The 26,806-nt window shown below is 38.7% G+C and overlaps 1 non-coding gene and 1 pseudogene across 1 annotated transcript; one reads left to right on the top strand and one right to left on the bottom strand.

Annotated features, from left to right (window-relative positions):
• Positions 1 to 2,493: 2,493 nt before the first annotated feature.
• LOC143671950 (phosphatidylinositol 5-phosphate 4-kinase type-2 alpha-like) lies at positions 2,494 to 18,248 on the top strand (annotated as a pseudogene).
• On the bottom strand, positions 17,147 to 17,253 carry LOC143672309 (U6 spliceosomal RNA). Its single transcript, XR_013169774.1, has one exon. It is a non-coding gene; the product is annotated as a U6 spliceosomal RNA (small nuclear RNA).
• Positions 18,249 to 26,806: the final 8,558 nt, after the last annotated feature.

The raw sequence follows: 26,806 nt of genomic DNA, 5'->3' as shown, positions 1-26,806 counted from the left end.
ACTTGAGCTCTGTTCTGTACAGGTTTTAGTTCCAGAACGGGGACTGCTTCTACCAGGAAAAACAACAATGATTCCATTAAACTGGGATCTAAGACTGTCACCTGGTCACTTTTGGCTACTCATGCCCCTGGATCAACAAGCCAGGAAGGGGATTACTTTACTAACTTGGGTGATTGACTCTGACTATCAGGGGGAAATAGGACTGCAACTACACAATGGAGGTAGAGAAGAGTTTTCCCAGAATATAGGAGAGCCCCGAGGGTGTCTCTTAGTACTACACTGCCCTGTGATTAAAATCAATGGAAAACTGCAATAACCCAATCCAAGCAAGACTACCAATGGCTCAGAAACTTCAGGAATGAAAGTTTGGGTCACCCCACAGGCAGAGAACCATGGCCAGCTGAGGTGCTTGCTGCGGGTAAAGGGAACATGCAATGTGTAGTGGAAGAAGATAGTGATATATATGAAATATGACCACATAATAAGTTACAGAAATGAAGACTGTAATGACATGAATATTTCTTCCTTGTTTTGTAATTAATATCTATGTATCTATACATAAATAACATATCTTTGTTTTACTTTTTATTTTATCCCCTTTATCATATGACATAAGCTATTATGTTCATGTTATAATATTTAAGTTGTAGGGTATCAAGTTTAAGAGTGAATATTACCCAAGGACTTGTACCCTATTCTGGAGAGATTTCTGGTTCTATGTAAGACAGTTGAGCATTGTTAGGTGAGGAAAATATGTGTCTGTTATTGTTTTCTATTTAGAGATTAAGTATGGTTTAAAGTGATGTGTATAGCTGCCAAGTTGACAAGGGATGGACTCTGATGGTCAGGTTCATGTGTCAACTTGGCAAGATGATAGTTCCCAATTGTCTGGTCAAGCAAGCACTGGCATATCTGCTGTGGTGAGAACATTTCATGGACTTAAATCATGAGTATGTTGGCTGCATCCACTGCTGATTACATCTGCAATCAGCTAAGGGGAGTGTCTTATGCAATGAGTGATGCTTAATCTAATCACCAGAAGGTTTTTTAGGAAGGATTCAGAAGAGAAAATCCCTCTTTTCTGCTTCAGCTAGCCAGCCTTTCCTGAGAGTTCATTGAGGACCTTCATTGGAGCTGCTAGATAGTGGCCTGCCTTATAGATCTTGGATTCTTATATACCCAAGGTTGCATGAGACACTTTTATAAATCTCATGTTTATATATATTCCTGTTGGTTCCGTTTCTCTAGAGAACACCAGCTAATACAGGAAGTATCTCCTTCACCCATCAGAATATTTATTTTTCCCCTCAGTCATTCCTTAATTCTACTCTTTCCTGAGGCAGGGTTGAACAGTGAGAATGCCTGCTACTTTTTTTAATGGGTTGCTAAAAACAAAAAAAAGGAAAAGAAAAGAAATACTTCTCAGAGCCAGTCCCCAGCCTTCTGGGTTCACCAATCAAAAGCCAGAGTTTTTGCCCAGCTCTATGTGCCCCTTTTCTTAGAGCACAGCCCTTTTCCAGTATTCTGAGCTCAGCTAACTCCAGAAACTGTATCTTTTTTTGTCAGCCCTGCCTCCTTCCTAATGTGGGCAGGGGTGCTATAGAGCTTCCTGTTTCATTCTTGTTTGCATTGTATATTTATCTGTGCTCGAGTTTGTATCCAACCATCTGACTTTGTTAATCAAATCTGCAACTGGAGCTTGGTTGAGTTCTCCTTCCCTTGCTCCTACTAGGAGGTGACTCTGTTTCCCACTGGGGAGAAACTCCAATCTAGCTTGCTGTGACAGTGGAGGGAGAGCACCTGCCCCCAAAGTGTGGAAAAATTTACTTACAATTCTCTGCTGTGTTCTTGGCCTTTCCAAGCTGATGTGTGATGTGTGTCTGGTCACAGAAGACCCCATCAAAAAAAAAAAAAAACCCACGATAATTTTTAAAAAGTATCATGCTAAGTGAAAGAAATCAGACACAAAGTGCTATATTTTGTATGATTCCATTTGTATAAAATGTAAACAAATCTATAGAGAGAATTATATTAGTGGTTATGTAGGACTGGGGAAGTATAGACAGATCAATAGCTGACCTCTAAGGGGTATGATGCTTTTCTTCTTGGAGTAACGAAAATATTCTAAAATTGATTTTGGTGATGAATGCATAAATCTGCAATTATAGTGAAAGCTATTGATTGTGCACTTTGGATGGATTGTAGGGGATGTGAATATCTCTCAATAAAAGTGTTTAAAAATTTAACCAAGTATGCAAAAGATATACATGTAAAACTACAAAACTTTGCTAAAAATAATCAAAGAGCTAAATAAATGGCAGAACATTCCATGCTCATGAATCATAAGACTAAATAATGTCAAGATGTCAATTCTCAGTGGAAGTCTCTGGCAGTGCCGGGTCCAGGTGCAGGGCTGAGACTTCCTAAATCAGACTGTAGAGGGCAGGTCCTGGTGTTGGGAGCACGGCACTGGAGGAGATGGCAGCAGAGGCCATGGAGACCCCCGGCAACCTGGGCACCTCTGTCCTGGCCAGGAACACCAAGACCAAGAAGAAGCACCTTGTCATTAAGAAAGTGAAGCTGTTCCCAGCCAGTAACCCACTGCTCAGCATCCTGATGTGGGAGATGAACCACTCAATCAATGAACTGAGCCATGTTCAAATCCCTGTAAGGTTGATGCTGGGGATGACTTCAAGTTCTATTCAAAGATAAAAGGTGGACAATATCCTTTTCAACAAAGAAAACACGTTGCACCATTTCAAGTTTAAGGAATGCTGTCATGGTTTTCTTTAATCTGCGAGAGAGGTTTGAGATCGATGACAAGGTTTTCAGAACACCCTGACCAGTAGTGTGCCGCTCCCCAGTGACTCCAGGCTGGAAATGAGGCTTGTTTCACATGTCCTACAACAAAAGGTACGTCCTCAAGACCACCACGAGTGAAGACATGGACGAAATGCACAACATCCTGAAGAAATACCACCAGTACATAGTGTAGTGCTATGGGAACACCTTCCTTCCCCAGTTCTTGGGTATGTGCAGGCTAAATGTCCAAGGAGCTGATATCTGTGTGATTGTTGCACATCTCTCTGTATATAGGAAACCCTGTTTAAAGGACTCTACTGTGGCTGGAAAAGCAAATGACAAAGAGAAGGTGAGTAACATGAAATGCTGTCTCCCATCCCTGGGCCTCACACTTCTATTCTTCTTTTTGCCTCTTCACTGGGACCCCTTCTGTCTTGCCCCGCCCTCAGGTGAGCTCCCTGGGGCCAGGAAAGGGCTCCTGAGTTTTCAGCCTCTCTGGAACAGCTCTCTCCCTTGTAAAATGAAGGGTTGAACTCCAACTGCCTTCCTTTCCATGTACAAAATAAGAAGACATTATTACTGGGTATTTTTTCCTTAAAAGAATTAGGGATGGAAAGTCTATATCTTTTCTGAGTTTCTGGATATGTGATAGTATTTGAGCCACATTTAATTTTCTACACAAGGTTGCAGACACATTCAACAGGAAGGATTGATTCAAGCAGGAATTGGTAAAGTCATTTTCTGTTTGTAAACCCAAGCTGAATAAGTGGGCTTTTGCTTCCCATCCTTCAGCCTGGGAAGCATCTTTTCTCAGTGTAGTCATTTGACAGCTGGGCTAGAGGTTTATTTAAGATTGTTTTCAATGAAATATTTTAATTAAATCCTTTTAGAACAGCCACCACCACCAGGGCAGCAGTGACAATTGCCACAGAATGGGTGGTTTTCTACAGCAGTGATTTACACATCCCAGATTTTGAGGCCAGAAGTCCCAGGTCAGGTGTCTGATGGCCCTGTTTTTTCTGAAGACTGGAGCCTTCCTCTTGGTGCTGGTTCACCTCTGCCTCCAGCCCATGACCTCTTAGGGATCCTCCTCTGGTCTCTACCTATGTCTGCATCAGCATCTCCTCCACTTACAAAGACTTCAGCCAGACCAGGTTAAGGTCCTTCTTTTTCAGCCAGATGTTACCTAAATGGTAATTCCTGGTTCTGCATGGAAGGCATTCAACTGATGGGGAGCAGGTGTACATTACCTGGAGTCACCTGGTCAGAAGTGTCTGCCACACCTACAGAATTCATCCCCAGCAACACCCATACCAGCATGTGAATGAAGAATTGCCAAACTAGTGTAGCCAGGTCAACATATCAAACTAGCCCTAACTGTTGCTCCACCTGATCCCATATAAACACTCACTTTGTCCACATTCAGTTTGGATGGAGACTTTTTTTCAATCCCTCATCACTCTGAGGAAGAGTTAAGTGCTCTGTACTTCATTTGGGGCTTGGGCTTTGTGAAAACTCTTTTTCCAGAAGACAGTGGTCCCAGAGGCTCTGCACACTCCCCATCTACACACACTAGGAATATGGAATGTCAGTAGCTGAGACCTGCAGCTGCTGAGGAAGTCACAGGTCTCTCTAACATGGCAGTTTTTTTGTAACCCACAAGCACTTGAGGTGACATTTTCTCTACAATAATTAAAGTAAATAATTTTATTCCTGGAACTGGAAAAAAGATGTCAATTCTCCCCCAAATAATTTATAGATTCAATGCAATCTCTATCACAATTATGAAAACCTATTTTTCAGAAATGGAAAAGTCAATAATCAGATTTATTTGGAAGTGTAATGAGCTTTGAATAGCCAAAAAAATCTTGTAAAAGAACAAAGTTGGAGGACTCACACTTCCTGACTTTGAAGCTTATTACAGAGCTACAGTGGTCAAAACAGCATGGCACTGGTGCAAGGATAGATATATTGACCCATGGAATTGAATAGAGAGTTCAGAAAAAGTCCTCACATCTATGGTCAATTGATTTTTGACAAGGCTGCCAAGTCCACTCAACTGGGAAAGAATAGTCTCTTCAACAAATGGTTCTGGTAGAACTAGATATCCATATGCAAAAGAGTGAAAGAGGACACCTATCTCGCACAATATACAAAAACTAACAAAATGAGTCAAAGACATAAATATAAAAACCAAGACCATAAAATTCCCAGAAGAAAATGTAAGAAAGTATCTGCAAGATCTTGTGGTAGGCAATAGTTTCTTAGACTTTACACCCAAAGAACAACAATGAAAATAAAAGATAAATGGGATATCCTCAAATTTAAAAAGTTTTGTGCATCAAAGCATTTTGCCAAGGAAGTGAAATGGTAAACTTCTCAATGAGGGAAAGTGTTTGGAAACCACATATCTGATAAAGGTTTAATATCCAGAATATATAAAGAAATCCTACAACTTAGCAATAAAAAGACAAACAACCCATTTTAAAAATGTGCAAAAGACTTATATAGACCTTTATCCAAAGAAGATATACTCATGGCTAAAAAGCACATGAAAAGATGTTCAACATTACTAGCTATCAGGGAAATTCAAAGCAAAACTACAATTAGATACCATTTCATACCCACTAGAATGATGACTATTAAGAAAAACAGAAAACTACAAGTATTGGAGTGGATGTTGAGAAACAGGAACACTCATTTCTTCCTGGTGGAAATGTAAAATGGTGCAGACTTTATGGAAGACAGTTTAGCAGTTCTTCAGAAAGCTAAGTATAGAATTACTGTATGATTGGACAATCCCTCTACTAGGTATATATGCAAAATAACTGAAAGCTGGAACTTAACCAGATATTTGCAACACTGATGTTCAAAGCAGCGTGATTCACAGTTCCCAAAATATGGAAGCAACCCAAGTGTTCATCAACCAATGGATGGATAAACAAAATGTGATATAGACATAGAATGGAATATTATTCAGCACTAAAAATGGAATGAATTTCTGGTTCATGCAGCAACATGGATGAACCTTTAAGACATTATGTTGAGTGAAATATGCCAGACAGAAAAGAACAAATATTTTATGATATCACTGATATGAAATTATTAGAGGAAGTAAAGTCATAGTATTAAAATATAGAATACAGGTTACCATGGGTAGATTGATGGTAGTGAATGCAGTAGCTTAATTTGTACTAAATTTCTATTTAACTGGTTGTAAAGTTTTGGAAATGGTTAGTGATTATGATAGCACAATATTGTTAGTGTAATTAACAATACTGATTTATACATGTGAATGTGGTTAAAAGGGCTAATTTTAGGTTGTATATATGTTATTAGAATAAAAATTAAGGTAGAGCATATGGCTGCAAATCACATTGAGCTCTATTTTAAACAATGGTCTATAGTTAGTAATACAATTATAAAAATGTTCTTTCATAAATTATAACAAAAATACCACGGTGATATAAAGTGTTAATAATAGTATTTTTTTTCCAGGTGAAACCTGTAACATTTTATTTTTAAAAGTGAACTGCTTCAGAATAGATCTAAACATAAACATTTCAAAAGATGAGCATCAAAAGTACAGTGTAGGGCAGGCAATGGTGATTCAATGGCAGAGTTCTCACCTGCCATGCCAGAGACCCGGGTTTGATTCCCGGTGTATGCCCACGTTTTTTTAAAAAAATGTACAGTGTAAAGAACCTCCTCATTAAATAAAAACTTTTGTTTTGTGATGCATTGTATAAATGTTTTAAATAAACCTTGATGCAAAAGGGATTTTAAGTTGTGTCCTGTTTTAAAAAACAACAAACAAGCTTTAAGAACTAAAAAAGAATGACTGCAACCAAATTAGCAGTTACTTTCAAGCATGGAAATTTTTCATCCAACAAAGCATATTCTTTTTTGTTTATACAACATATTAGTACTCAGTTTTAATTTAATTGTACCAAAGTTAAAACTTTATATGGTATAAAGTTCATGCATTAAATCACAGATGCTTAAAAGTGATTTAATATACCAAAGATATTTTGTTGTTTGATGCACTTAAACATATTGAGTCAATTGTGCCAGACTTTTGGTGTGATTTTTAAGGTTTTTAAAAAAGGCACTAATAATATCTCTGTACAGTAATATTTAAAATAACTCGACAGGAAAATGAAAACTACCTTTGCATCATATTTTCACATATTGTTCTAAAGGCAGCAAATTCAAGTTCAGTTGTTTTTTCCTTTGCTTTAAATAAGGTACTAGTAATTCAAGCCAATCTAAAATGCATTGTTCCCGGACCAAATATAAGCATTCATACCTACAAAAATATTTCATGATGGTAACTTGGCCTCTATAAAAAGCATAAAATAGCTAAGGAGAGACTAAATTTTATTTTCAAATAATGTAACTGACTTCTACTAATCCTTTATCAGAGGAAGTACTGGCTAGTACCTAATATGTTGGATCAGATTTAATTTTTGTTATAAGCGTAAAACTTTTGACAACTTTCAAGAGTTGCTGGCTTTAAACTGTTATGTACCCAGAAAAGTCATGTTCTTTTAAACCTTATTCAGTATTTTAGGGTGGGACCTCTTGATTGGGTCGTTTCCATGGAGATGTGACACACTCAATTCTAGGTTTGACCACTTGGTTAGATAGTTTCCATGAAGATGTGATATATACAGTTTTGGATGTGGCCATTTGATTAGATGGAGCTGTGACTCTGCCCATTCAAGGTGAGTAATAATTAGTTTACTGGAGTCCTTAAAAGAGCCCCCAAAGAGAAAGATAGTTCAAACACAAATGTTTGAAGATAGAGACAGAAATAGACTGAGTGTTAAGCAAGGACTCACAAAAATAGCCAGAATCTAAACAGAAGAAATCTCTGACCATGGGAGATGCTAAGCTAAAAGATGAAGCCCAGAGTTTCACCCCAGAGAAGCTAAGTGAGACCCACAGTTGCTTAGAGAGGGAGCCACTGGAATCAGGACATGGAAGTAATGGAACAAGGAAAAGGACCAGAAGATGCCAGCCATGTGCCTTCTCATGTGACCGAGAAACCTTGGACATGATATGATCAGTCTTTCTATGGAATCAGGGTATCTTTCTCTGGATGCCTTAGTTTGGATATTTTTTAGGTCTTAGATCTCTAAATTTGTAGCTTAATAAATCCCCTTTATAAAAGCCAACTCATTTCTATTATATTACATTCTGGCAGGTTTAGCAAAATGAAACATTTGGATTCTTAATAAACCAAAAAGAAACCCAAGGAGCATGAGTGACAATGAAATATAGTGCACAATGCAAGGCAAGGGATGGTGATAAAGTAAACATTTTTTCTTAATAGGAAAGGTCAGCAATAATATTACACTCTTGAGAAACTAACACCTATTTAGAGGTTTTAATGTTATAGAAAACCAAGAGATCAAGCTTCATAATGACCAAAATTATAATTTGTAGCTGGAATATTTTGCTCCACTTTGGCATTATACTATAAATTATAGTATAAAACTATCAAAGGACTCTTAGATCTTGGCATAACAGACTAACTCCTTGCACCACCAGAGGAGGAAAAAACAAATTGTTTTCTCCCCACAAATGCATGAACTTTATACTATAAAATAAGTCAGAGCAAGAAGTATAGAGCATGGTTATAATTTAACACATCACTTGTGTATGTTTTTCTTTGTGACATAGACAAGTATATTTTTGTTTTTGAAGTTGCATTCTGCTTACTTTAGTAAACTTAAAAGCTAATGAGCTTTTATAAAATTTAACTTTTTGAATAAGAAGAAAGTCTAGGACTTTAGGGTTATTAATTTTAGTTCTAAAATTTCTAATTATAGTTCCTTTAAATATTTGAAAAACTCTGTGTGGACCAAGGCTATACCATATGCAAACAGAATATCTATGAATTGGGTTTGAAGTTCACTCAGTTACCTGTTATAAAACCTGATACCTCCTACCATGTTTTCTTCATTTACTAAACAAAAATTATGAGGTTTTTTACATTGAACCTTCTCCTTCAAGGTCCTATCAGAGAAGATGGCAGAATAGGATAGATCGAGTTCATCCTTGCTCCGAGGAACAGCTAACAAGAAGTAACAAAAAAACAATTGAGACAGGGATTCCAGGGTGTAAATGACCTGAGAGGGTCTTCTGCACCATATAGGAATGCCATAGTTGCAAAAACGGAAGAACTAAGATGCAGAGAACTGGAAACCATATGGCTAGTGCAAACCATATGACTAGCCTAAAGCACCCCATTTTAAATGGAGGCTTGGGGCCCTCAACAGTGCATAGCCAGAGAGAGCTCAGAGCTGAGAGAAGCTGAGGAAGAAATGCTGAGAGACTTTTTTGAAGAGAGAGAGCCATTTTGAAACTGGAATCCAGAAGAGAAGGAATAGCAGACATTGCTGTGTGCTTTCCCATGTGACATATCTGGAGAGGAACCCCAGATGCCAGCAGTCTTTCCTTAGAGAAGGGAGGTCCTGGTTGCAAATGCTGAAGAACTGAGATGCAGAGAACCAGAGATCATCTAGCTGGTGCAGACAGCCTAACGTGCCCCTTTCCAAATGAAGACAGGAGCTCTCAAGAGTGCACAGACAAGGAAACAGGGGCTAAGAGGTAAGCCAGTCCACATTCCTTGAATGTGCTACTCTCACTGGTGCAGCCCCATGACCCGCAGCCCACCACACACCCCACGCAGCTGAATGCAGTCAACCATCCCCTTCCCCATGCTGCAAGTGCCCCTACCCCACTATACCCCACCCCATGCATACCTGCCCCTCACCCGTTCCCCAAGTGCATGTACACTTACCCAGCCCAACCCACATCTCCTGCACAAATGCAGTCTCACCTAAACCTTCCCAAGACCCACTTTCACCTCCCAGCCTGTGGCAAGTGGTTGCCAGTGCATAAAGGCTGCAGGCACTCACCTTCATACTCAGGATACACATGCCCACAGCCCATACAGTCATGAAGCCCCACCCCATTCCCCAAAGCTCTGCACTATGTGTACATCAGTTTATGGTCCTCCCAAATCCATGCACGTGCATGGCACCCAGACATGCTCCCCAGATCTAGGGAAGTGCTGACCTGCACAGCCGAGTCACACCCATCTCGAGCCCCTCAGGGGCAATGGCACAGTGCTGGCTGTTGTCCCTGAGCGCTGCACACATGCACACAAAGGGCCATCCCCCTATATCAGGACACACCAAAGCCCTGCCCCCCAGACTGACGCACCTGCACAGCCACATCCTCCCTACCGACAGACACCTGCATGTTTATGCACTAAACATGTGTTTAGACACAACATGTTTCATTGTGTCACACCCCGCATCTTGCTTCCTGCTCCACATCTATCCCGCAAATACAAAGCTTTAGACTACTGAAGGAAATCAATTTCCAAAGCAAACCAATAGAGATATTTACATGCTGCGAAGACAATGGAAGATCACTAAGCATATCATTATGCAGACAGATATAGCCCAGCCTAATAGTCAGCTTAAAATGCCAGATGAGACACAGACTTTAGAACAACAAACCAAGGATGTTCATATAACTCTACTAAATAAAATAAATGGGATGGCTAATGACATAAAGTAGATCAAGAAGACACTAGAAGAGTACAAAGAGGAGTTTGAAAGAATGACTAGAAAAATAGCACATATCACAGAGAGTAACAATACTGTAGACCAAATAAAATATATACTAGAGACACATAACAGCAGATTTGATGTGGCAGAACAAAGAATAAGCAAACTAGAGGACAGGACAACAGATTTTAACCCTCAAAACAGAAAATGGCCCTGAAACCCTGGGATCAACGATTCCATCCTGACCAAAAGGGGGAAAAGAAGTGTAAATAATAAAGTATCAGTGGCTGAGAGAGTTCAAATAGAGACAAGAGGTTACTATGGAGGTCACTCTTATGCAAACTTCAGTTACACATTGCTACCTATCATAACTTGCCAACCCCCAACCAGAACCATTCCAGATAATCCTGAAGAATATCTAGGGCAATATATAAGATTCTAGAAATGTTCCATACACTAGGGTAACTCTCCAGATACCTACAACCTCCAGATAGGTCCCTGGACCAGATAAGTCCTGAAACCTAGAGGGCTCAGTCTCTCTAGAACAACAGCTAGTTCCATCTCCTTACCCTATATTGCTGAAAACCACTTCCAACATGAAAAAGAATGGGCATAGCCAAAATATTGCCAAAGACTGGGATAGAAAAATCAAAGATGATAGTGGAGTTATATAGAGAAGATAGGGGTTAACAAATGAATATGACTACTGAATCATTAAATTGATATTTCCTTTCGTCTCCAGTATCTTAGAGCAGCTAGAAGTAAAAACCTAAAATTGTGAAATTGTAACCATACCAAACTCTGAAATCTGTTCTACAACTAATTGTGCTGTGCTTTGAAATTTACTGCTTTTTTGTATATCTGTTATTTTTCACAAAAAAGAAAAAAAAGCCATTGTGATGATAAAAAAATTATTCCCTCTAGCTTCCCATATTCTGGGGCAGCTAGAAGGAAAAACCTGAGATGATGGTATGGTAGCCCATGACAAACTCTAGGATCTCTCCTGTAACTACTTGTTGAAAAGTGCTTTGAAAACTGTTGCTTTTTTTCTTCTTTGTTTTATTTATATGTTATATTATACAATAAAAAAGTTTTTTAAAAAAGCACATAGCAAAAAAAGATGGATAAATTTTAACTGGATCTCAGGGAAATTATGGACAAAACAATGTGCAAAAATACAAGAATCATTGGTGTCCCTGAAGGAGAAGAGAATAGTAAACGGCTAGGAAGATAAGTTCAGAATATAATGGGGGAAAACTTCCCAAATCTTATAAAGAACATAAATATGCAAATTGAAGAATCCCAAGGAACTTCAAATAGAATAATTCCAAATAGGACTTCCTCAAGACTAATCAGTCTGTCAAATGTTGAAGAGAAGCAGAAAATTCCAAAAGTGGCAAAAGAAAAACAATCTACTACATACAAGGGAAATCACATAAGGCTGAATTCAGACTATTCAACTGGCACTATGGAGGCAAGAAGGCAGTGATGTGATATATTTAAGATCCTGAAAGAGAAAGACTTCCAGCCAAGAATTCTTTACCCAGCCAAATTGTCCTTCAAAAGTGAGGGAGAGATTAAAATGTTCACAGACAAGTCCTGAAGGAATTTGTCAACAAGAGGCTGACCCTACAAGAAATACTAAGGGGAGTTTTGCCAGTTGAAAAGAAAAAGACAGGAGAGGGAGATCTGGAGGAGGGCACAGAATTGAAGAATGCCAATCAGGGTAGCTTAAAGAATAAAAGGAGAAAGAGGACAAAGAATATATAGATCTGACAAATGAAATCCAAAGGATAAGATGGTGAATTCATGAATTTGAGAAATGCATTTTCAATAATAACTTTGAATGTTAACGGACTAAACTTACCAACTAAAAGTTACGGATTGGCAGAATGGATTAAGAAATATAATCCATCTATATGCTGCTTACAAGAGACTCATCTTAGACCCAAAGATACAAATAGACTGAAAGTGGAATGATGGAAAAAGGTATTCCATTCAAGTTGTGAAGTTTTCCAAAAGAAAGTAGGAGTAGCTATACAAATATTGGACAAAATAGGCTTTAAATGTAAAGACATCATAAGAACAAAGAAGGACCCTATATATTAATAAAAAGGACAATTCACCAAGAAGAAATCACAACCATAAATGTTTATGCTTCCAATCTAGGAGCTCTAAAATACATGAGACAGACATGGGCAAAACCGAAGGGGTTGATAGATGTTTCAACAATAATAGTAGGAGATCTCAATACACCACCCTCTTCTATAGACAGAAGAACGAGATAGAAGGAAAGGAAAAGTACAAACTAATCGCCCTAATGAACATACATGCAAAAATTCTCAACAAAATATGAACAAATTCAATCCAACAACACAATAAAAGGATTATACACCACAACCAAGTGGGATCATTACCAAGAATTCAAGGATGGTCCAACACAAGAAGATCAATTAATGTAATAAAGCACATTGACAAATCGAAAGGGAAAAATCATATGATCATCTCAATTGATGCTAAAATGCATGCATTCAAGAAAATTCAACATCCTTTTCTGTGAAAAACACTTCAAAACATAGGAATCAAAGATAACTTCCTAAATATCATAAAGGGCATATATGAAAAACGCATAGTCAGCATTGCATTGAATGTTGAGAGGCTGAAAGCTTTTCCCCAAAGATCGGGAATGAGACAAATAAGCCCTCTGTCACCACTACAACTGAACATTGTCCTAGAAGTTCTAGCTAGAGAAATTACATGGGAAAAAGAAATAAAAGTCATCCAAATTGGAAAGGAAAAAGTAAAACTTTCATTATTTGCAGATGACATGATACTATACTTGAAAACCCTGAGAAATCTACAACAAAGTTACTTGAGCTAATAAGCAAATTCAGCAAGATGGCAGGTTATAAAATTAATGTGGAAAAATCAGTAATGTTTCTGTACACAAGCAATGACCAAACTGAGGAGTCAATTAAGGAAGAATTCCTTTCGAAATAGCAACTAAAAGAATCAGGTATCTAGGAATAGCTTAACTAAAGATGTAAGGGATCTGTGCACAGAGAACTGCATAACATTGCTAAAGAAATCAAAGAAAATCTAAATAGATGGAAAGACATGCCCTGCTCATGGATAGGAAGGTTAAATGTAGTTAAGATGTCAATTCTACCCAAATTAATCTATAGATTCAATGCACTATGAATAAAAATTCCAACAACCTACTTTGAAGACTTGAAAAAGCTAGTTACCAAATTCATCTGGAAGGGAGACCATGAATAGCGGAAAGCATCCTAAAAAGAAGAATGAAACGGGAACATTAACCCTGCCTGATTTTAAAACTTATTATAATGCCATAGTGGTCAAAACAGCATGGTACTGGCACAAAGATAGAAGTATTGACCAATGGAATCAAATTGAGAGTGCAGAAATAGACCACCAAATCTATGATCAGCTGATTTTAAACAAGGCCCCAAAATCCACTGAATTGGGGCAAAATAGTCTTTTCAATAAGTGGGCATAAGAAAACTGGATATCAATAGCCAGAAGAATGAAAGAGGACCCTTACCTTACACCATATACAAAAATTAACTCAAAGTGAATTAAACAACTAAATGTAAGACCCAGTAACCTAAAACTTTTGGAAGAAAACGTAGGGAAACCTCTTCAAGACCTAGTAAGAAGAGGAAGTTTCCTGAACTTTACATCTAAAGCACAAACAACACAAGAAAAAATAGATATATGGGAACTCCTCAAAATCAAATACTTCTGTGCCTCAAAAGTCTTTGTTAAAAAAAGTGAAGAGGCAGCCAACTCAATGGGAGAAAATATTTGGAAATCACACATTGGATGAAGGTTTGATATCCTGTATACATAAAGAAATCATATAGCTCAACAACAAAAGAACAAACAAGACAAATAAAAAATGGACCAAATATATGATTACATGTTTTCTTGAAGAGCATACACAGATGGTTAAAAGGCAGATGAAGAGATGGTCGTTTTCATTAGCTAAAAAGGAAATACAGATCAAGATTACAATGAGATATCACCTCACACACGCAAATGGTGGCTATTAAACAATTAGGATACTACAACTGTTGGAGAAGATATGGAGAAATTGGGACACTTATGCATTGCTGGTAGGAATGTATAATGTACAGTCACTATGGAAGGCAGCCTGGCTGTTTCTTAGAAAATTAAATATAGAGTTACCCTAAGATCTTCAGTATATACCTAGAAGAGCTGAAAGCAGAGACACAAACAGACATTTGCATACCGATGTTCATAGCATCATTATTCTCAATTACCAAAATATGGAAAGAGTCCATGTGTCCATCAACAAATGAGTGAATTAACAAAATGTGGTATACACATGCGATGGAATATTATGCAACAGTAAGATGAAATGATATCCTGAAGTGCATGACAAAATGGATGAGCCTTGAGGACATAATGCTGAGTGAAATAAGCCAGACACAAAATGATAGATACTGTATAATTCCACTTTTATAACCATGGTAAATGCAAAATCAGAGGTTATAGTACAGAATATAGGGGACCAAGTGATACATGGAAGCTTGAGATGGGGAACAATTAGCTAATGAGGTTGAACTTAATTGTAAGGGAATAGATAGAAGTGAAGGTAGTTCACTAGTGGGTCTATAAATAATATTACATATTGATGGTGAACATGATTGAAGGGGGTTTTATGGACTCATGTGTCCCACAGATTAACACTGCAAATATAAATAACTTCTTGCATGAATTACTGCAATATTATGAATCTAGTACAAAGAGTGTATAAATTTCCAGATTAAGGGAGAAAGCTGTTATCGTATGCGGTGATGGACTATTTTAATAGGAAAACATCAACAGTACCACAGCAATACTAGGGGTAATAATGGGGGGGAGGGACAAGTGTTAAGGGGAGGTTGGGATTTTCTATTTAGTGAGGGTGTGTTTATTGGTTATCTTTCTTCTGGAAACAATTAAATTATCTAAAATTGAGAGTGTTGGTGCACTGTTGACTTTGGACATTATACATGATGCCCAGTAGGTGGAGGTGGCTGAAGGATGCCCTGAATGAGAAGTAGATTCTTGTGTACATATGATCGAATATTGTGCTGCTTCAAAAAGGAATGAAGTTTTGAGACATGTAATGCTGTAAATGAACCTGTGGGACATTTGGTGAGGCAAAATACGCCAGAAAGAAAAGAGCAAGTATTTTATGATTTCATTTAGAAAACACTTATAGGAAAACAGGGGCCAAGATTGTAAGCTCTTATAGCAGTCACATTTAGCCTGGAGCTGTAATGTTTTTTTCTTGATTTTGATGGCTGTTTTATAGAGGTGTAACCTGGTATTTAGAGATAACAACAAAGCTGATTAGGTCAGGATTAAGGTATTCAGAATACAGGAGTAAAGAAGACATTGTCTGTGTTTTAGAACTTCATTTACTTTTTGTGACCAAAGGAAGAATGGTTTACTTTGTCCAGAACCTCTCTGTAGGACATAATATCACTCAACCTGTCTGGATGGATCATTTAAACAATCCAAACACAGGGAGCCCAGAATAGGATGAGGGCCTTTAATCTTGTATAGCATAATGTAATGCCTGTGTACATCCCAGAGTATATTAAATAGATTATCAGAAAGTAATGGCAAAGTCCCTTGAGAGATGGGAGAAAAATATGTAACTATTTAACTTTACCACCAGGGAAACTCTGATACTGCTTCAGACACTAAGGACACCCAAATCAATAGGTTAAGCCCTTTATCTTGAGGCTTGCTTTTATGACTCTTATGTATGTAGCAGAGAAACTTAGACTTCCTATAGGTATGCTAAGTGTCATGTCCAGAGGATCTTTTTCATTGCTCAGATGTGGCCTTCCTCTCTTTAAGCCCACTCTCCAAGTGAAACCATTGCCCTCCCTCCTACGTGGGATTTGATATCCAAGGGTGAAATTCTCCCAGGCAGCATGGGTGATGACTCCCAGGATTGAGCCTGGCCCTTGCACCTTGTAATCAACAATGCCATCCTGACCAAAAGGGGGAAAATAAGTGAAACAAATAAGGCATCAGCAGCTGAGAAAATTCAAATAGAGTTGAGAGCCTACTCTAGAGGTCATGCTTATGCAAACTTCAGTTAGACATTGCTACCTAATCATAGCTTTGCAAACTTCAACCAAAACCATTCTTGCCAACCTGAAAGAACACCTAGGGCATTATATCAGATTCTACAAAGGTTTCATGCACTGGGGTGACTTTCCAGATATGTACAACCTCTAGATGTGTCCCTAGGCCAGATACATGCTAAAATGCAGAGATGTCAGTCACTCTAACACATCAACTATTTCCATCCCTGTATCCCATCTTATTGACAGCCCCATCCAACATGAGAAAATTAGAATGGGCATAGCCCAAATATCCCTAAAAAGTGGGAGAAAGATGATGGTGGGGTTATACAGAGAAGGTAGGGTTTAACAAATGAGTATGATTGCTGAATCATTATATTGATAGTTCTTTTAATCCCTGGGGTCTTGGATCAGCTAGTAGTAAAAACCTAAAAATGTGAAATTGTAACCTATACAAAACTCTGAAATATGTTCTACAATTAATTGTTGTGATGTGCTTTGAAATTGATCATTTTTTTGTTTGTATGTATTTTTCACATGTAAAAAATATTGATTTTGATGATATACAAATAAAATAAATAAATAATAAAAATAAAAGACATAAAGAGATGGAGACTTCTGATAAAACAATATCTTATCAGATAACTGTGTGCCATACTTATGCAGGGGCCATGCTAATCTTCTCTGTATCAACGCTATTTCAGTATATATGCCTCTGAAGTGAGCACCCTATCAGATAATGTGTAAACTTTCATTCATAGTCTTTGTATTCTAACATCTTAAACTGAGATGGATGACTTGAGTCACATTTCTTTTCAAAAATTTGTCACTAAAGATTTAACATTCTGGGAGATTAACCCAATACTACCTGATAAAGGAACAATTTCAGATAGTCCCCAAAATCTTAAAACCAAACCTGGAATTCTAATGATTTTTTAAATCATTTCTACTGAAGAAAAGGCAATTTCATTTCTTACATCAACACCATTAAAATGTAAGTGACAGCAACAAAGGGGCTTACTCATATTTCTAAAGACCAAAATTTACCATGGCAAAGTTTAAAATGTAGGCAAAGGAGATGAGAAACTAAATACCAGTATTATAAAAATAATCAATTTCTGTATGTCTTTCTCCTGCTGCATAGAAACTAAGCAAACCAAATATAGGGTTGTTCAGCTGAGCTAACCATAAAAACATTAAAAACAGGTAGAAAGATTTCTTGGAGGATGGCCAAATAGGAGATTAGCCCTGCTCCATGGAAAGTTAGAGAAAGGACAGGAGGGTAACTGAGACAGCAATTCAGGAGTGTGGCTGACCTGGGCGAGCCTTCTGCACCTCATCGGGCAACCTGATTGCAGAAGCCAAGGAACAGAGAGGCAGAAAGCTGGAGCCTGGCACAGAGGCATAGAGCTGAGGAGCCCACGGAAGTGCATGGATGGGAACTGGGGACTAGGAAGTAAGCCAGGTCCTGTTCCTTAGGGTTGCTACCCTCACCAGCACAGCCCTGTAACTGGTGACTCACCCCACACTCCAAGCACCCAAACCTCATCATTCGCTCCCATTCTCTGTGCTCCAGGTGTCTCCACCCCACCAGCTCCCAGTATACGTACAGGCCTTGCATCCCTACACCAAGTTCAGCCCAACCCACCCCCACTGCACGCCTCCTAAGCACTTCATCCCCCTCCCTGTTCTCTGTTCCCTGCTGGCTGTTGCCAGTGCATGAAATGACAGGCACTGACCTCCATATCCAGGCTACACCTGCCCCCATCCATAATGTCATACAGCCTCACCCCTTCACCTCTGACCTCTGGGAATCAGTTTATGGCACTCCTAGGCACACATATGTGCATGGGCCCCCACTCACATCATTCAGCCTGGAGAACTGCACTTTACAACAGTCTAGAACTGCACATGCACACGACCCTCAGCCACACTTCCAGCTGAGAAAGTGCTGACCTGTGCAGCCGGGCCACATCTGCCCCCAATCCATGAAGGCATAATGCCGACATGCTGCCACAGCTCTGTGCATGCGCCCAAAGGGTCCCATGCCTTAGACCAGAACACACCAGGGTTACATCCCTCAGACCAGTACAACCACACAGCTACATTATCCCTGGCTGCTGGGTGCCAACGTTCACAAGCATTAGTGTAACATCCCCAAACTACACCTATACCTGCCCTGAAACAAGTCACCACACTGAGTGCCCACCTGTACCCTGCTCCCTGCAATACAATCATCTTGCAAACAAAAGGCCTTAGACTACTGAAAGAAATTAACTCCCAAAGTTAATAAATCAAGATATTTACAGACAATGAAGACAGCAGAAGATCACTAAGCATATCACAATGCAGACAGATATAGCCCTGCCTAATGACCAAATTAAAACACAAAAGGAGACACAGATGTTGGAACAACTAATCAAAGATGTTCATACAACTCTACCTAACGAAATAAGTGGGATAGCAAATGACATAAAGGAGATCAAGAAGACAGTAGACGAGCATAAAGAGGAATTTGAAAGAATAAATAGAAAAATAGTGGATATCACAGAGATTAAAAACTCTGCTGATCAAATAAAAAACATATTAGAGCACAGAACACCAGACTTGAAGGGATGGAAGAAAGAATAAATGATATAGAGGACAGGATAACTGACTTTGAAGACGCAAAACAACAAATGGCAAAAAAGATGGGAAAAATTGAATTTGATCTCAGGGAAATGATAGACAAAACAAAGTGCACAAATATAAGAATCATTGGTGTCTCATAAGGAGAAGAGAGGAATAAAGAGTTAGGAAGAGTAGTTGAGGATATAACGGGGGAAAACTTCCCAACGTTCATAAAGGACATAAATCTACAAGGCAAAGAAGCCCAAAGAACTCCAAACAGAATAAATGCAAATAAGCCTTCCACAAGGCACACACTAATCAGTCTGTCAAATGTTGAAGAGAAGCAGAAAATCCTGGAAGTGGCAAGAGAAAAACAATCTACTACATACAAGGAAAACCAAATAAAATGAGCTCAGACTACTCAAGTAGCACCCTCGAGGTGAGAAAGCAGTGGTATGATATATTTAAGATCCTGAAAGAGAAAGACTTTCAGCCAAGTATACTGTAGTCAGCCTAGTTGTCCTTCAAAACTGAGGGAGAGATTAAAGTTTTCACAAACAGGTCTGGAAAAAAAAAAAGACAGGAGAGAGAAGTCTGGAGGAGGGAACAGAACTGAGGAGTACCACTAAGGGTAATTTAAAGAATACAAGGAGAAAGAGGGAAAAGAATATATAGATCTGACATATAAAATAAAAATATAAGATGGTGGAATCAAGAAACTCCTTTTCAGTAATGACTTTGAATGATAGTGGGCTAAATTTACCAATTAAAAGATATAGATTAGCAGAATGGATTATGAAACACAATCCAGCTATATACTGCTTACAAAAGACTAATCTTAGACACAAGTGTACAAATAGACTGAAAGTGAAAGGATGGAAGATTTCCCATGGAAGTTGGAACCCAAGGAAAGCAAGAGTAGCTATACTAATATCTGACACACAGACTTTAAATATGAAGACATCATAAGAGACAAAGAAGGACACTATACATTAATTAAAGGGTCAATTGACAAAGAAGATATAACAATCATAAACGTTTATGCTCTGAATCATGGAGCTCCAATGTACATGAGACAGACATTGGCAAAACTGAAGGGAGCAATAGATATTTCAACAATAATAGTAGAAGACTTGAATACACTACACTCCTCCATAGACAGAACAACCAGACAGAAGATCAGGAAGGAAATAAAGAAATTAAATAACTTGATAAATGAATTAGACCTAACAGATATATATAGGTCATTGCACCCCAAAACAGAAGGATATACATTCTTCTCTAATGCTCTTAGAACATTCTTCAGGATAGATCATATGCTTGGGCAGAAAACTGGTGTTTGTATATTTAAAAATCTTGAAATTATTCACAGCACTTTCTCTGATCACAATGGGATGAAGCTGGATTTCAATAACCACCAAAGAATGAGAATATTAACAAATATATGGAGATTAAATAACACAGTCTTAAACAACCAGTGGGTCAATGAAGAAATTGCTAGAGAAATCAGCAGCTTTCTAGAGATGAATGAAAGCAAGAATACAACTTATCAGAACTCATGGAATGCTGCAAAGCTGTGCTGAGAGGGAAATTTATTGCCCTAAATGCCTATAATTAAAAAACAAGAAACAGCAAAAAATCGAGGACTTGACTGCACACCTGAAAGAACTTGAGAAAGAACAGCAAACTAACCCCAATTCAAATAGAAAAAGAGAAATAACAAAGATTAAAGCAGAGATAAATTAATGGGAGAATAAAGGAACAATAGAAAGAATCAAGAAAACCAAAAGTTGGACCCGCCCACCCTCCTCTCCCCTCTTTTGTTTGCTGGCCCGCCGCGTGGCGCCCACGCCCAGCAGCAGCGGACTCGCCCGCCCTCCTCTCCCCTCTTTTGTCCGCCGGCCTGCCGCGCGGCGCCCACGCCCCGCAGCAGTGGACCCGCCCGCCCTCCTCTCCCCTCTTCCGCCTTCACCAGCTCCTCCACTACCAGCCTCGACAGCCGTGCCACCCTCACCTTTCCTCCTCCAGAACAGCTACTGGGGGAGTGGAGATAATACAGAGCAGCTCCCGGAGCCACGAGGGAGATCAAAGGGACGGCGTACCCCATTCTGGAACGGCTGACTATCTGGGAGAACCAGCTCCGGTGAGATCACCAAGGGGCACGGGCTTTCCTGGGTGGGACGGCAAGTGACTGGAGTCCCTCCCTTCCACCTTCCCAGGCCAGCTGGTAGAATTGGACAGGCAGTCCCCTTAGGCCACGGCGGCTGGTGCCCCCACCACGCGAGGCCCCCCGGACCAACTGAGAGAGTTGGGTCGGAAATCCCCAGACTGCTGAGAACAGTGACCGGGGAATCCCTTCCAAACACGTGACTCCCCCGTCCGGCTGGGAACTGTGCACTCTCCCGGGCTGCGACAGCTGGCGCCCTCCCGCCATGCTTGGCACCCCGGGCCGACTAGCTAATTCGGCCAGACGCTCTCCCGTGCTGCGGCGGCCGGCGACCCTCCCCGCATTCGGAACCCCAGGCCAGCTGGCACTCTTCCAAGACGATTCGGCTGCCGAACCTCCCCTACGGCGAGAATTTTCCAGAGTTAAAGGGCCCACAGCAACTTTCACTGGTGGAACCCGTAGACAAACGTGTGTCATGAGCGCCACCTACTGGGCAAGATAAGAAAAACAGAACCCAGAGATTGCACAGAAAAATCTTTCAACCTGTGGGGTCGAACACCCAGGGAAATCTGACTAAATGCCCAGACGCCAGCAGAAGATAACGGATCACGCTCAGAAAATTGAACATATGGCCCAGTCAAATGAACAAACCAATAGTTCTAATGAGATACAGGAGCTGAAACAACTAATGCTGAATATACGAACAGAAATGGAAAACCTCTTCAAAAACGAAATCGATAAATTGAGGGAGGATATGAAGAAGACATGGGCTGAACATAAAGAAGAAATAGAAAAACTGAAAAAACAAATCACAGAACTTATGGAAGTGAAAGATAAATTAGAAAAGATGGAAAAAACAATGGATACCTACAATGACAGATTTAAAGAGACAGAAGATAGAATTAGTGATTTGGAGGATGAAACATCTGAATTCCAAAAAGAAACAGAAACTATCCGGAAAAGAATGGAAAAATTTGAACAAGGTATCAGGGAACTCAAAGACAATGTGAACCGTAACAATATACGTGTAGTGGATGTCCCAGAAGGAGAAGAGAAGGGAAAAGGAGGAGAAAAACTAATGGAAGAAATTATCACTGAAAATTTCCCAACTCTTATGAAAGACCTAGAATTACAGATCCAAGAAGTGCAGCGCACCCCAAAGAGATTAGACACAAATAGGCATTCCCCAAGACACTTACTAGTTAGAATGTCAGAGGTCAAAGAGAAAGAAAGGATCTTGAAAGCAGCGAGAGAGAAGCAATCCATCACATACAAGGGAAACCCAATAAGACTATGTGTAGATTTCTCAGCAGAAACCATGGAAGCTAGAACATAGTGGGATGATATATTTAAGTTACTAAAAGAGAAAAACTGCCAGCCAAGACTCCTATATCCAGCAAAATTGTCCTTCAAAAATGAGGGAGAAATTAAAACATTCTCAGACAAAAAGTCACTGAGAGAATTTGTGACCAAGAGACCAGCTCTGCAAGAAATACTAAAGGAAGCACTAGAGTCAGATACAAAAAGACAGAAGAGAGAGGCATGGAGAAAAGTGTAGAAAGAAGGAAAATCAGATATGATATATATAATACAAAAGGCAAAATGGTAGAGGAAAATATTATCCAAACAGTAATAACTCTAAATGTTAATGGACTGAATTCCCCAATCAAAAGACATAGACTGGCAGAATGGATTAAAAAACAGGATCCTTCTATATGCTGTCTACAGGAAACACATCTTAGACCCAAAGATAAATGTAGATTGAAAGTGAAAGGTTGGGAAAAGATATTTCATGCAAATAACAACCAGAAAATAGCAGGAGTGGCTATACTAATATCCAACAAATTAGACTTCAAATGTAAAACAGTTAAAAGAGACAAAGAAGGACACTATATACTATTAAAAGGAACAATCAAGCAAGAAGACATAACAATCATAAATATTTACACACTGAACCAGAATGCCCCAAAATACGTGAGGAATACATTGCAAACACTGAAAAGGGAAATAGACACATATACCATAATAGTTGGAGACTTCAATTCACCACTCTCATCAATGGACAGAACATCTAGACAGAGGATCAATAAAGAAATAGAGAATCTGAATATTACTATAAATGAGCTTGACTTAACAGATATTTATAGGACATTACATCCCACAACAGCAGGATACAACTTTTTCTCAAGTGCTCATGGATCATTCTCAAAGATAGACCATATGCTGGGTCACAAAGCAAGTCTTAACAAATTTAAAAAGATTGAAATCATACACAACACTTTCTCGGATCATAAAGGAATGAAGTTGGAAATCAATAATAGGCGGAGTGCCAGAAAATTCATAAATACATGGAGGCTCAACAACACACTCTTAAACAACAAGTGGGTCAAAGAAGAAATTGCAAGAGAAATTAGTAAATGCCTAGAGGCAAATGAAAATGAAGACACAACATATCAAAACTTATGGGACGCAGAAAAGGCAGTGCTAAGATGGAAATTTATTGCCCTGAATGCCTTTATCAGAAAAGAAGAAAAGGCAAAAATGCAGGAATTAACTGTCCACTTGGAAGAACTGGAGAAAGAACAGCAAACTAATCCCAAAGCAAGCAAAAGGAAAGAAATAACAAAGATTAGAGCAGAAATAAATGAAATTGAAAACATGAAAACAATAGAGAAAATCAATAAGACCAGAAGTTGGTTCTATGAGAAAATCAACAAAATTGATGGGCCCTTAGCAAGATTGACAAAAAGAAGAAGAGATAGGATACAAATAAATAAGATTAGAAATGGAAGAGGAGACATAACTACTGACCTCACAGAAATAAAGGAGGTAATAACAGGACACTATGAACAACTTTACGCTAATAAATACAACAATTTAGATGAAATGGACAGGTTCCTGGAAAGACATGAACAACCAACTTTGACTCAAGAAGAAATAGACGACCTCAACAAACCAATCACAAGTAAAGAGATTGAATTAGTTATTCAAAAGCTCCCTAAAAAGAAAAGTCCAGGACCGGACGGCTTCACATGTGAATTCTATCAAACATTCCAGAAAGAATTAGTACCTACTCTCCTCAAACTCTTCAACATAATCGAAGTGGAGGGAAAACTACCTAATTCATTCTATGACGCCAACATCACCCTCATACCAAAACCAGGCAAAGATATTACAAAAAAAGAAAACTACAGACCAATCTCTCTAATGAATACAGATGCAAAAATCCTCAATAAAATTCTAGCAAATCGTATCCAACAACACATTAAAAGAATTATACATCATGACCAAGTAGGATTCATCCCAGGTATGCAAGGATGGTTCAACATAAGAAAATCAATTAATGTAATACACCATATTAACAAATCAAAGCAGAAAAATCATATGATCATCTCAATGGATGCAGAGAAGGCATTTGACAAGATTCAACATCCTTTCCTGCTGAAAACACTTCAAAATAGGAATGCAAGGGAACTTCCTTAAAATGATAGAGGGAATATACGAAAAACCCACAGCTAATATCATCCTCAATGGGGAAAAATTGAAAACTTTCCCCCTAAGATCAGGAACAAGACAAGGATGTCCACTATCACCACTATTATTCAACATTGTGTTGGAAGTTCTAGCCAGAGCAATTAGGCAAGAAAAAGAAATACAAGGCATCAAAATTGGAAAGGAAGAAGTAAAACTATCACTGTTTGCAGACGATATGATACTATACGTCGAAAACCCAGAAAAATCCACAACAAAATTACTAGAGCTAATAAATGAGTACAGCAAAGTAGCAGGCTACAAGATCAACATTCAAAAATCTGTAGCTTTTCTATACACTAGTAATGAACAAGCTGAGGCGGAAATCAAGAAACAAATCCCATTTACAATCGCAATTAAAAGAATAAAATACCTAGGAATAAATTTAACTAAAGAGACAAAAAACCTATATAAAGAAAACTACAAAAAACTGCTAAAAGAAATCACAGAAGACCTAAATAGATGGAAGGGCATACCGTGTTCATGGATTGGAAGACTAAATATAATTAAGATGTCAATCCTACCTAAATTGATTTACAGATTCAATGCAATACCAATCAAAATCCCAACAACGTATTTTTCAGAAATAGAAAAACCAATAAGCAAATTTATCTGGAAGGGCAGGTTGCCCCGAATTGCTAAAAACATCTTGAGGAAAAAAAAAACAAAGCTGGAGGTCTAGCAATGCCGGACTTTAAGGCATATTATGAAGCCACAGTGGTCAAAACAGCATGGTATTGGCATAAAGATAGATATATCGACCAATGGAATCGAATAGAGTGCTCAGATATAGACCCTCTCATCTATGGACATTTGATCTTTGATAAGGCAGTCAAGCCAACTCACCTGGGACAGAACAGTCTCTTCAATAAATGGTGCCTAGAGAACTGGATATCCATAAGTAAAAGAATGAAAGAAGACCCGTATCTCACACCTTATACAAAAATTAACTCAAAATGGATCAAAGATCTAAACATTAGGTCTAAGACCATAAAACAGTTAGAGGAAAATGTAGGGAGATATCTTATGAATCTTACAACTGGAGGCGGTTTTATGGACCTTAAACCTAAAGCAAGACCACTGAAGAAAGAAATAAATAAATGGGAGCTCCTCAAAATTAAACACTTTTGTGCATCAAAGAACTTCACCAAGAAAGTAGAAAGACAGCCTACACAATGGGAGACAATATTTGGAAATGACATATCAGATAAAGGTCTAGTATCCAGAATTTATAAAGAGATTGTTCAACTCAACAACAAAAAGACAGCCAACCCAATTACAAAATGGGAAAAAGACTTGAACAGACATCTACCAGAAGAAGAAATACGGATGGCCAAGAGGCACATGAAGAGATGCTCAATGTCCCTGGCCATTAGAGAAATGCAAATCAAAACCACAATGAGATATCATCTCACACCCACCAGAATGGCCATTATCAACAAAACAGAAAATGACAAGTGCTGGAGAGGATGCGGAGAAAGAGGCACACTTATCCACTGTTGGTGGGAATGTCAAAGGGTGCAACCACTGTGGAAGGCAGTTTGGCGGTTCCTCAAAAAGCTGAATATAGAATTGCCATACGACCCAGCAATACCATTGCTAGGTATCTACTCAAAGGACTTAAGGGCAAAGAAACAAACGGACATTTGCACACCAATGTTTATAGCAGTGTTATTTACAATTGCAAAGAGATGGAAACAGCCAAAATGTCCATCAACAGATGAGTGGCTAAGCAAACTGTGGTATATACATAAGATGGAATATTATGCAGCTTTAAGACAGACTAAACTTATGAAGCATGTAATAACATGGATGGACCTAGAGAATATTATGCTGAGTGAATCCAGCCAAAAACTAAAGGACAAATACTGTATGGTCCCACTGATGTGAACGGACATTCGAGAACAAACTTGAAATATGTCATTGGTAGCAGAGTTCAGCAGGAGTTAGAAACAGGGTAAGACAATGGGTAG

Source organism: Tamandua tetradactyla, chromosome X (genome assembly GCF_023851605.1).
Source record: "Tamandua tetradactyla isolate mTamTet1 chromosome X, mTamTet1.pri, whole genome shotgun sequence".
Lineage (NCBI taxonomy): Eukaryota > Metazoa > Chordata > Mammalia > Pilosa > Myrmecophagidae > Tamandua > Tamandua tetradactyla.
This window is presented reverse-complemented; position numbering and strand designations above follow the sequence as displayed.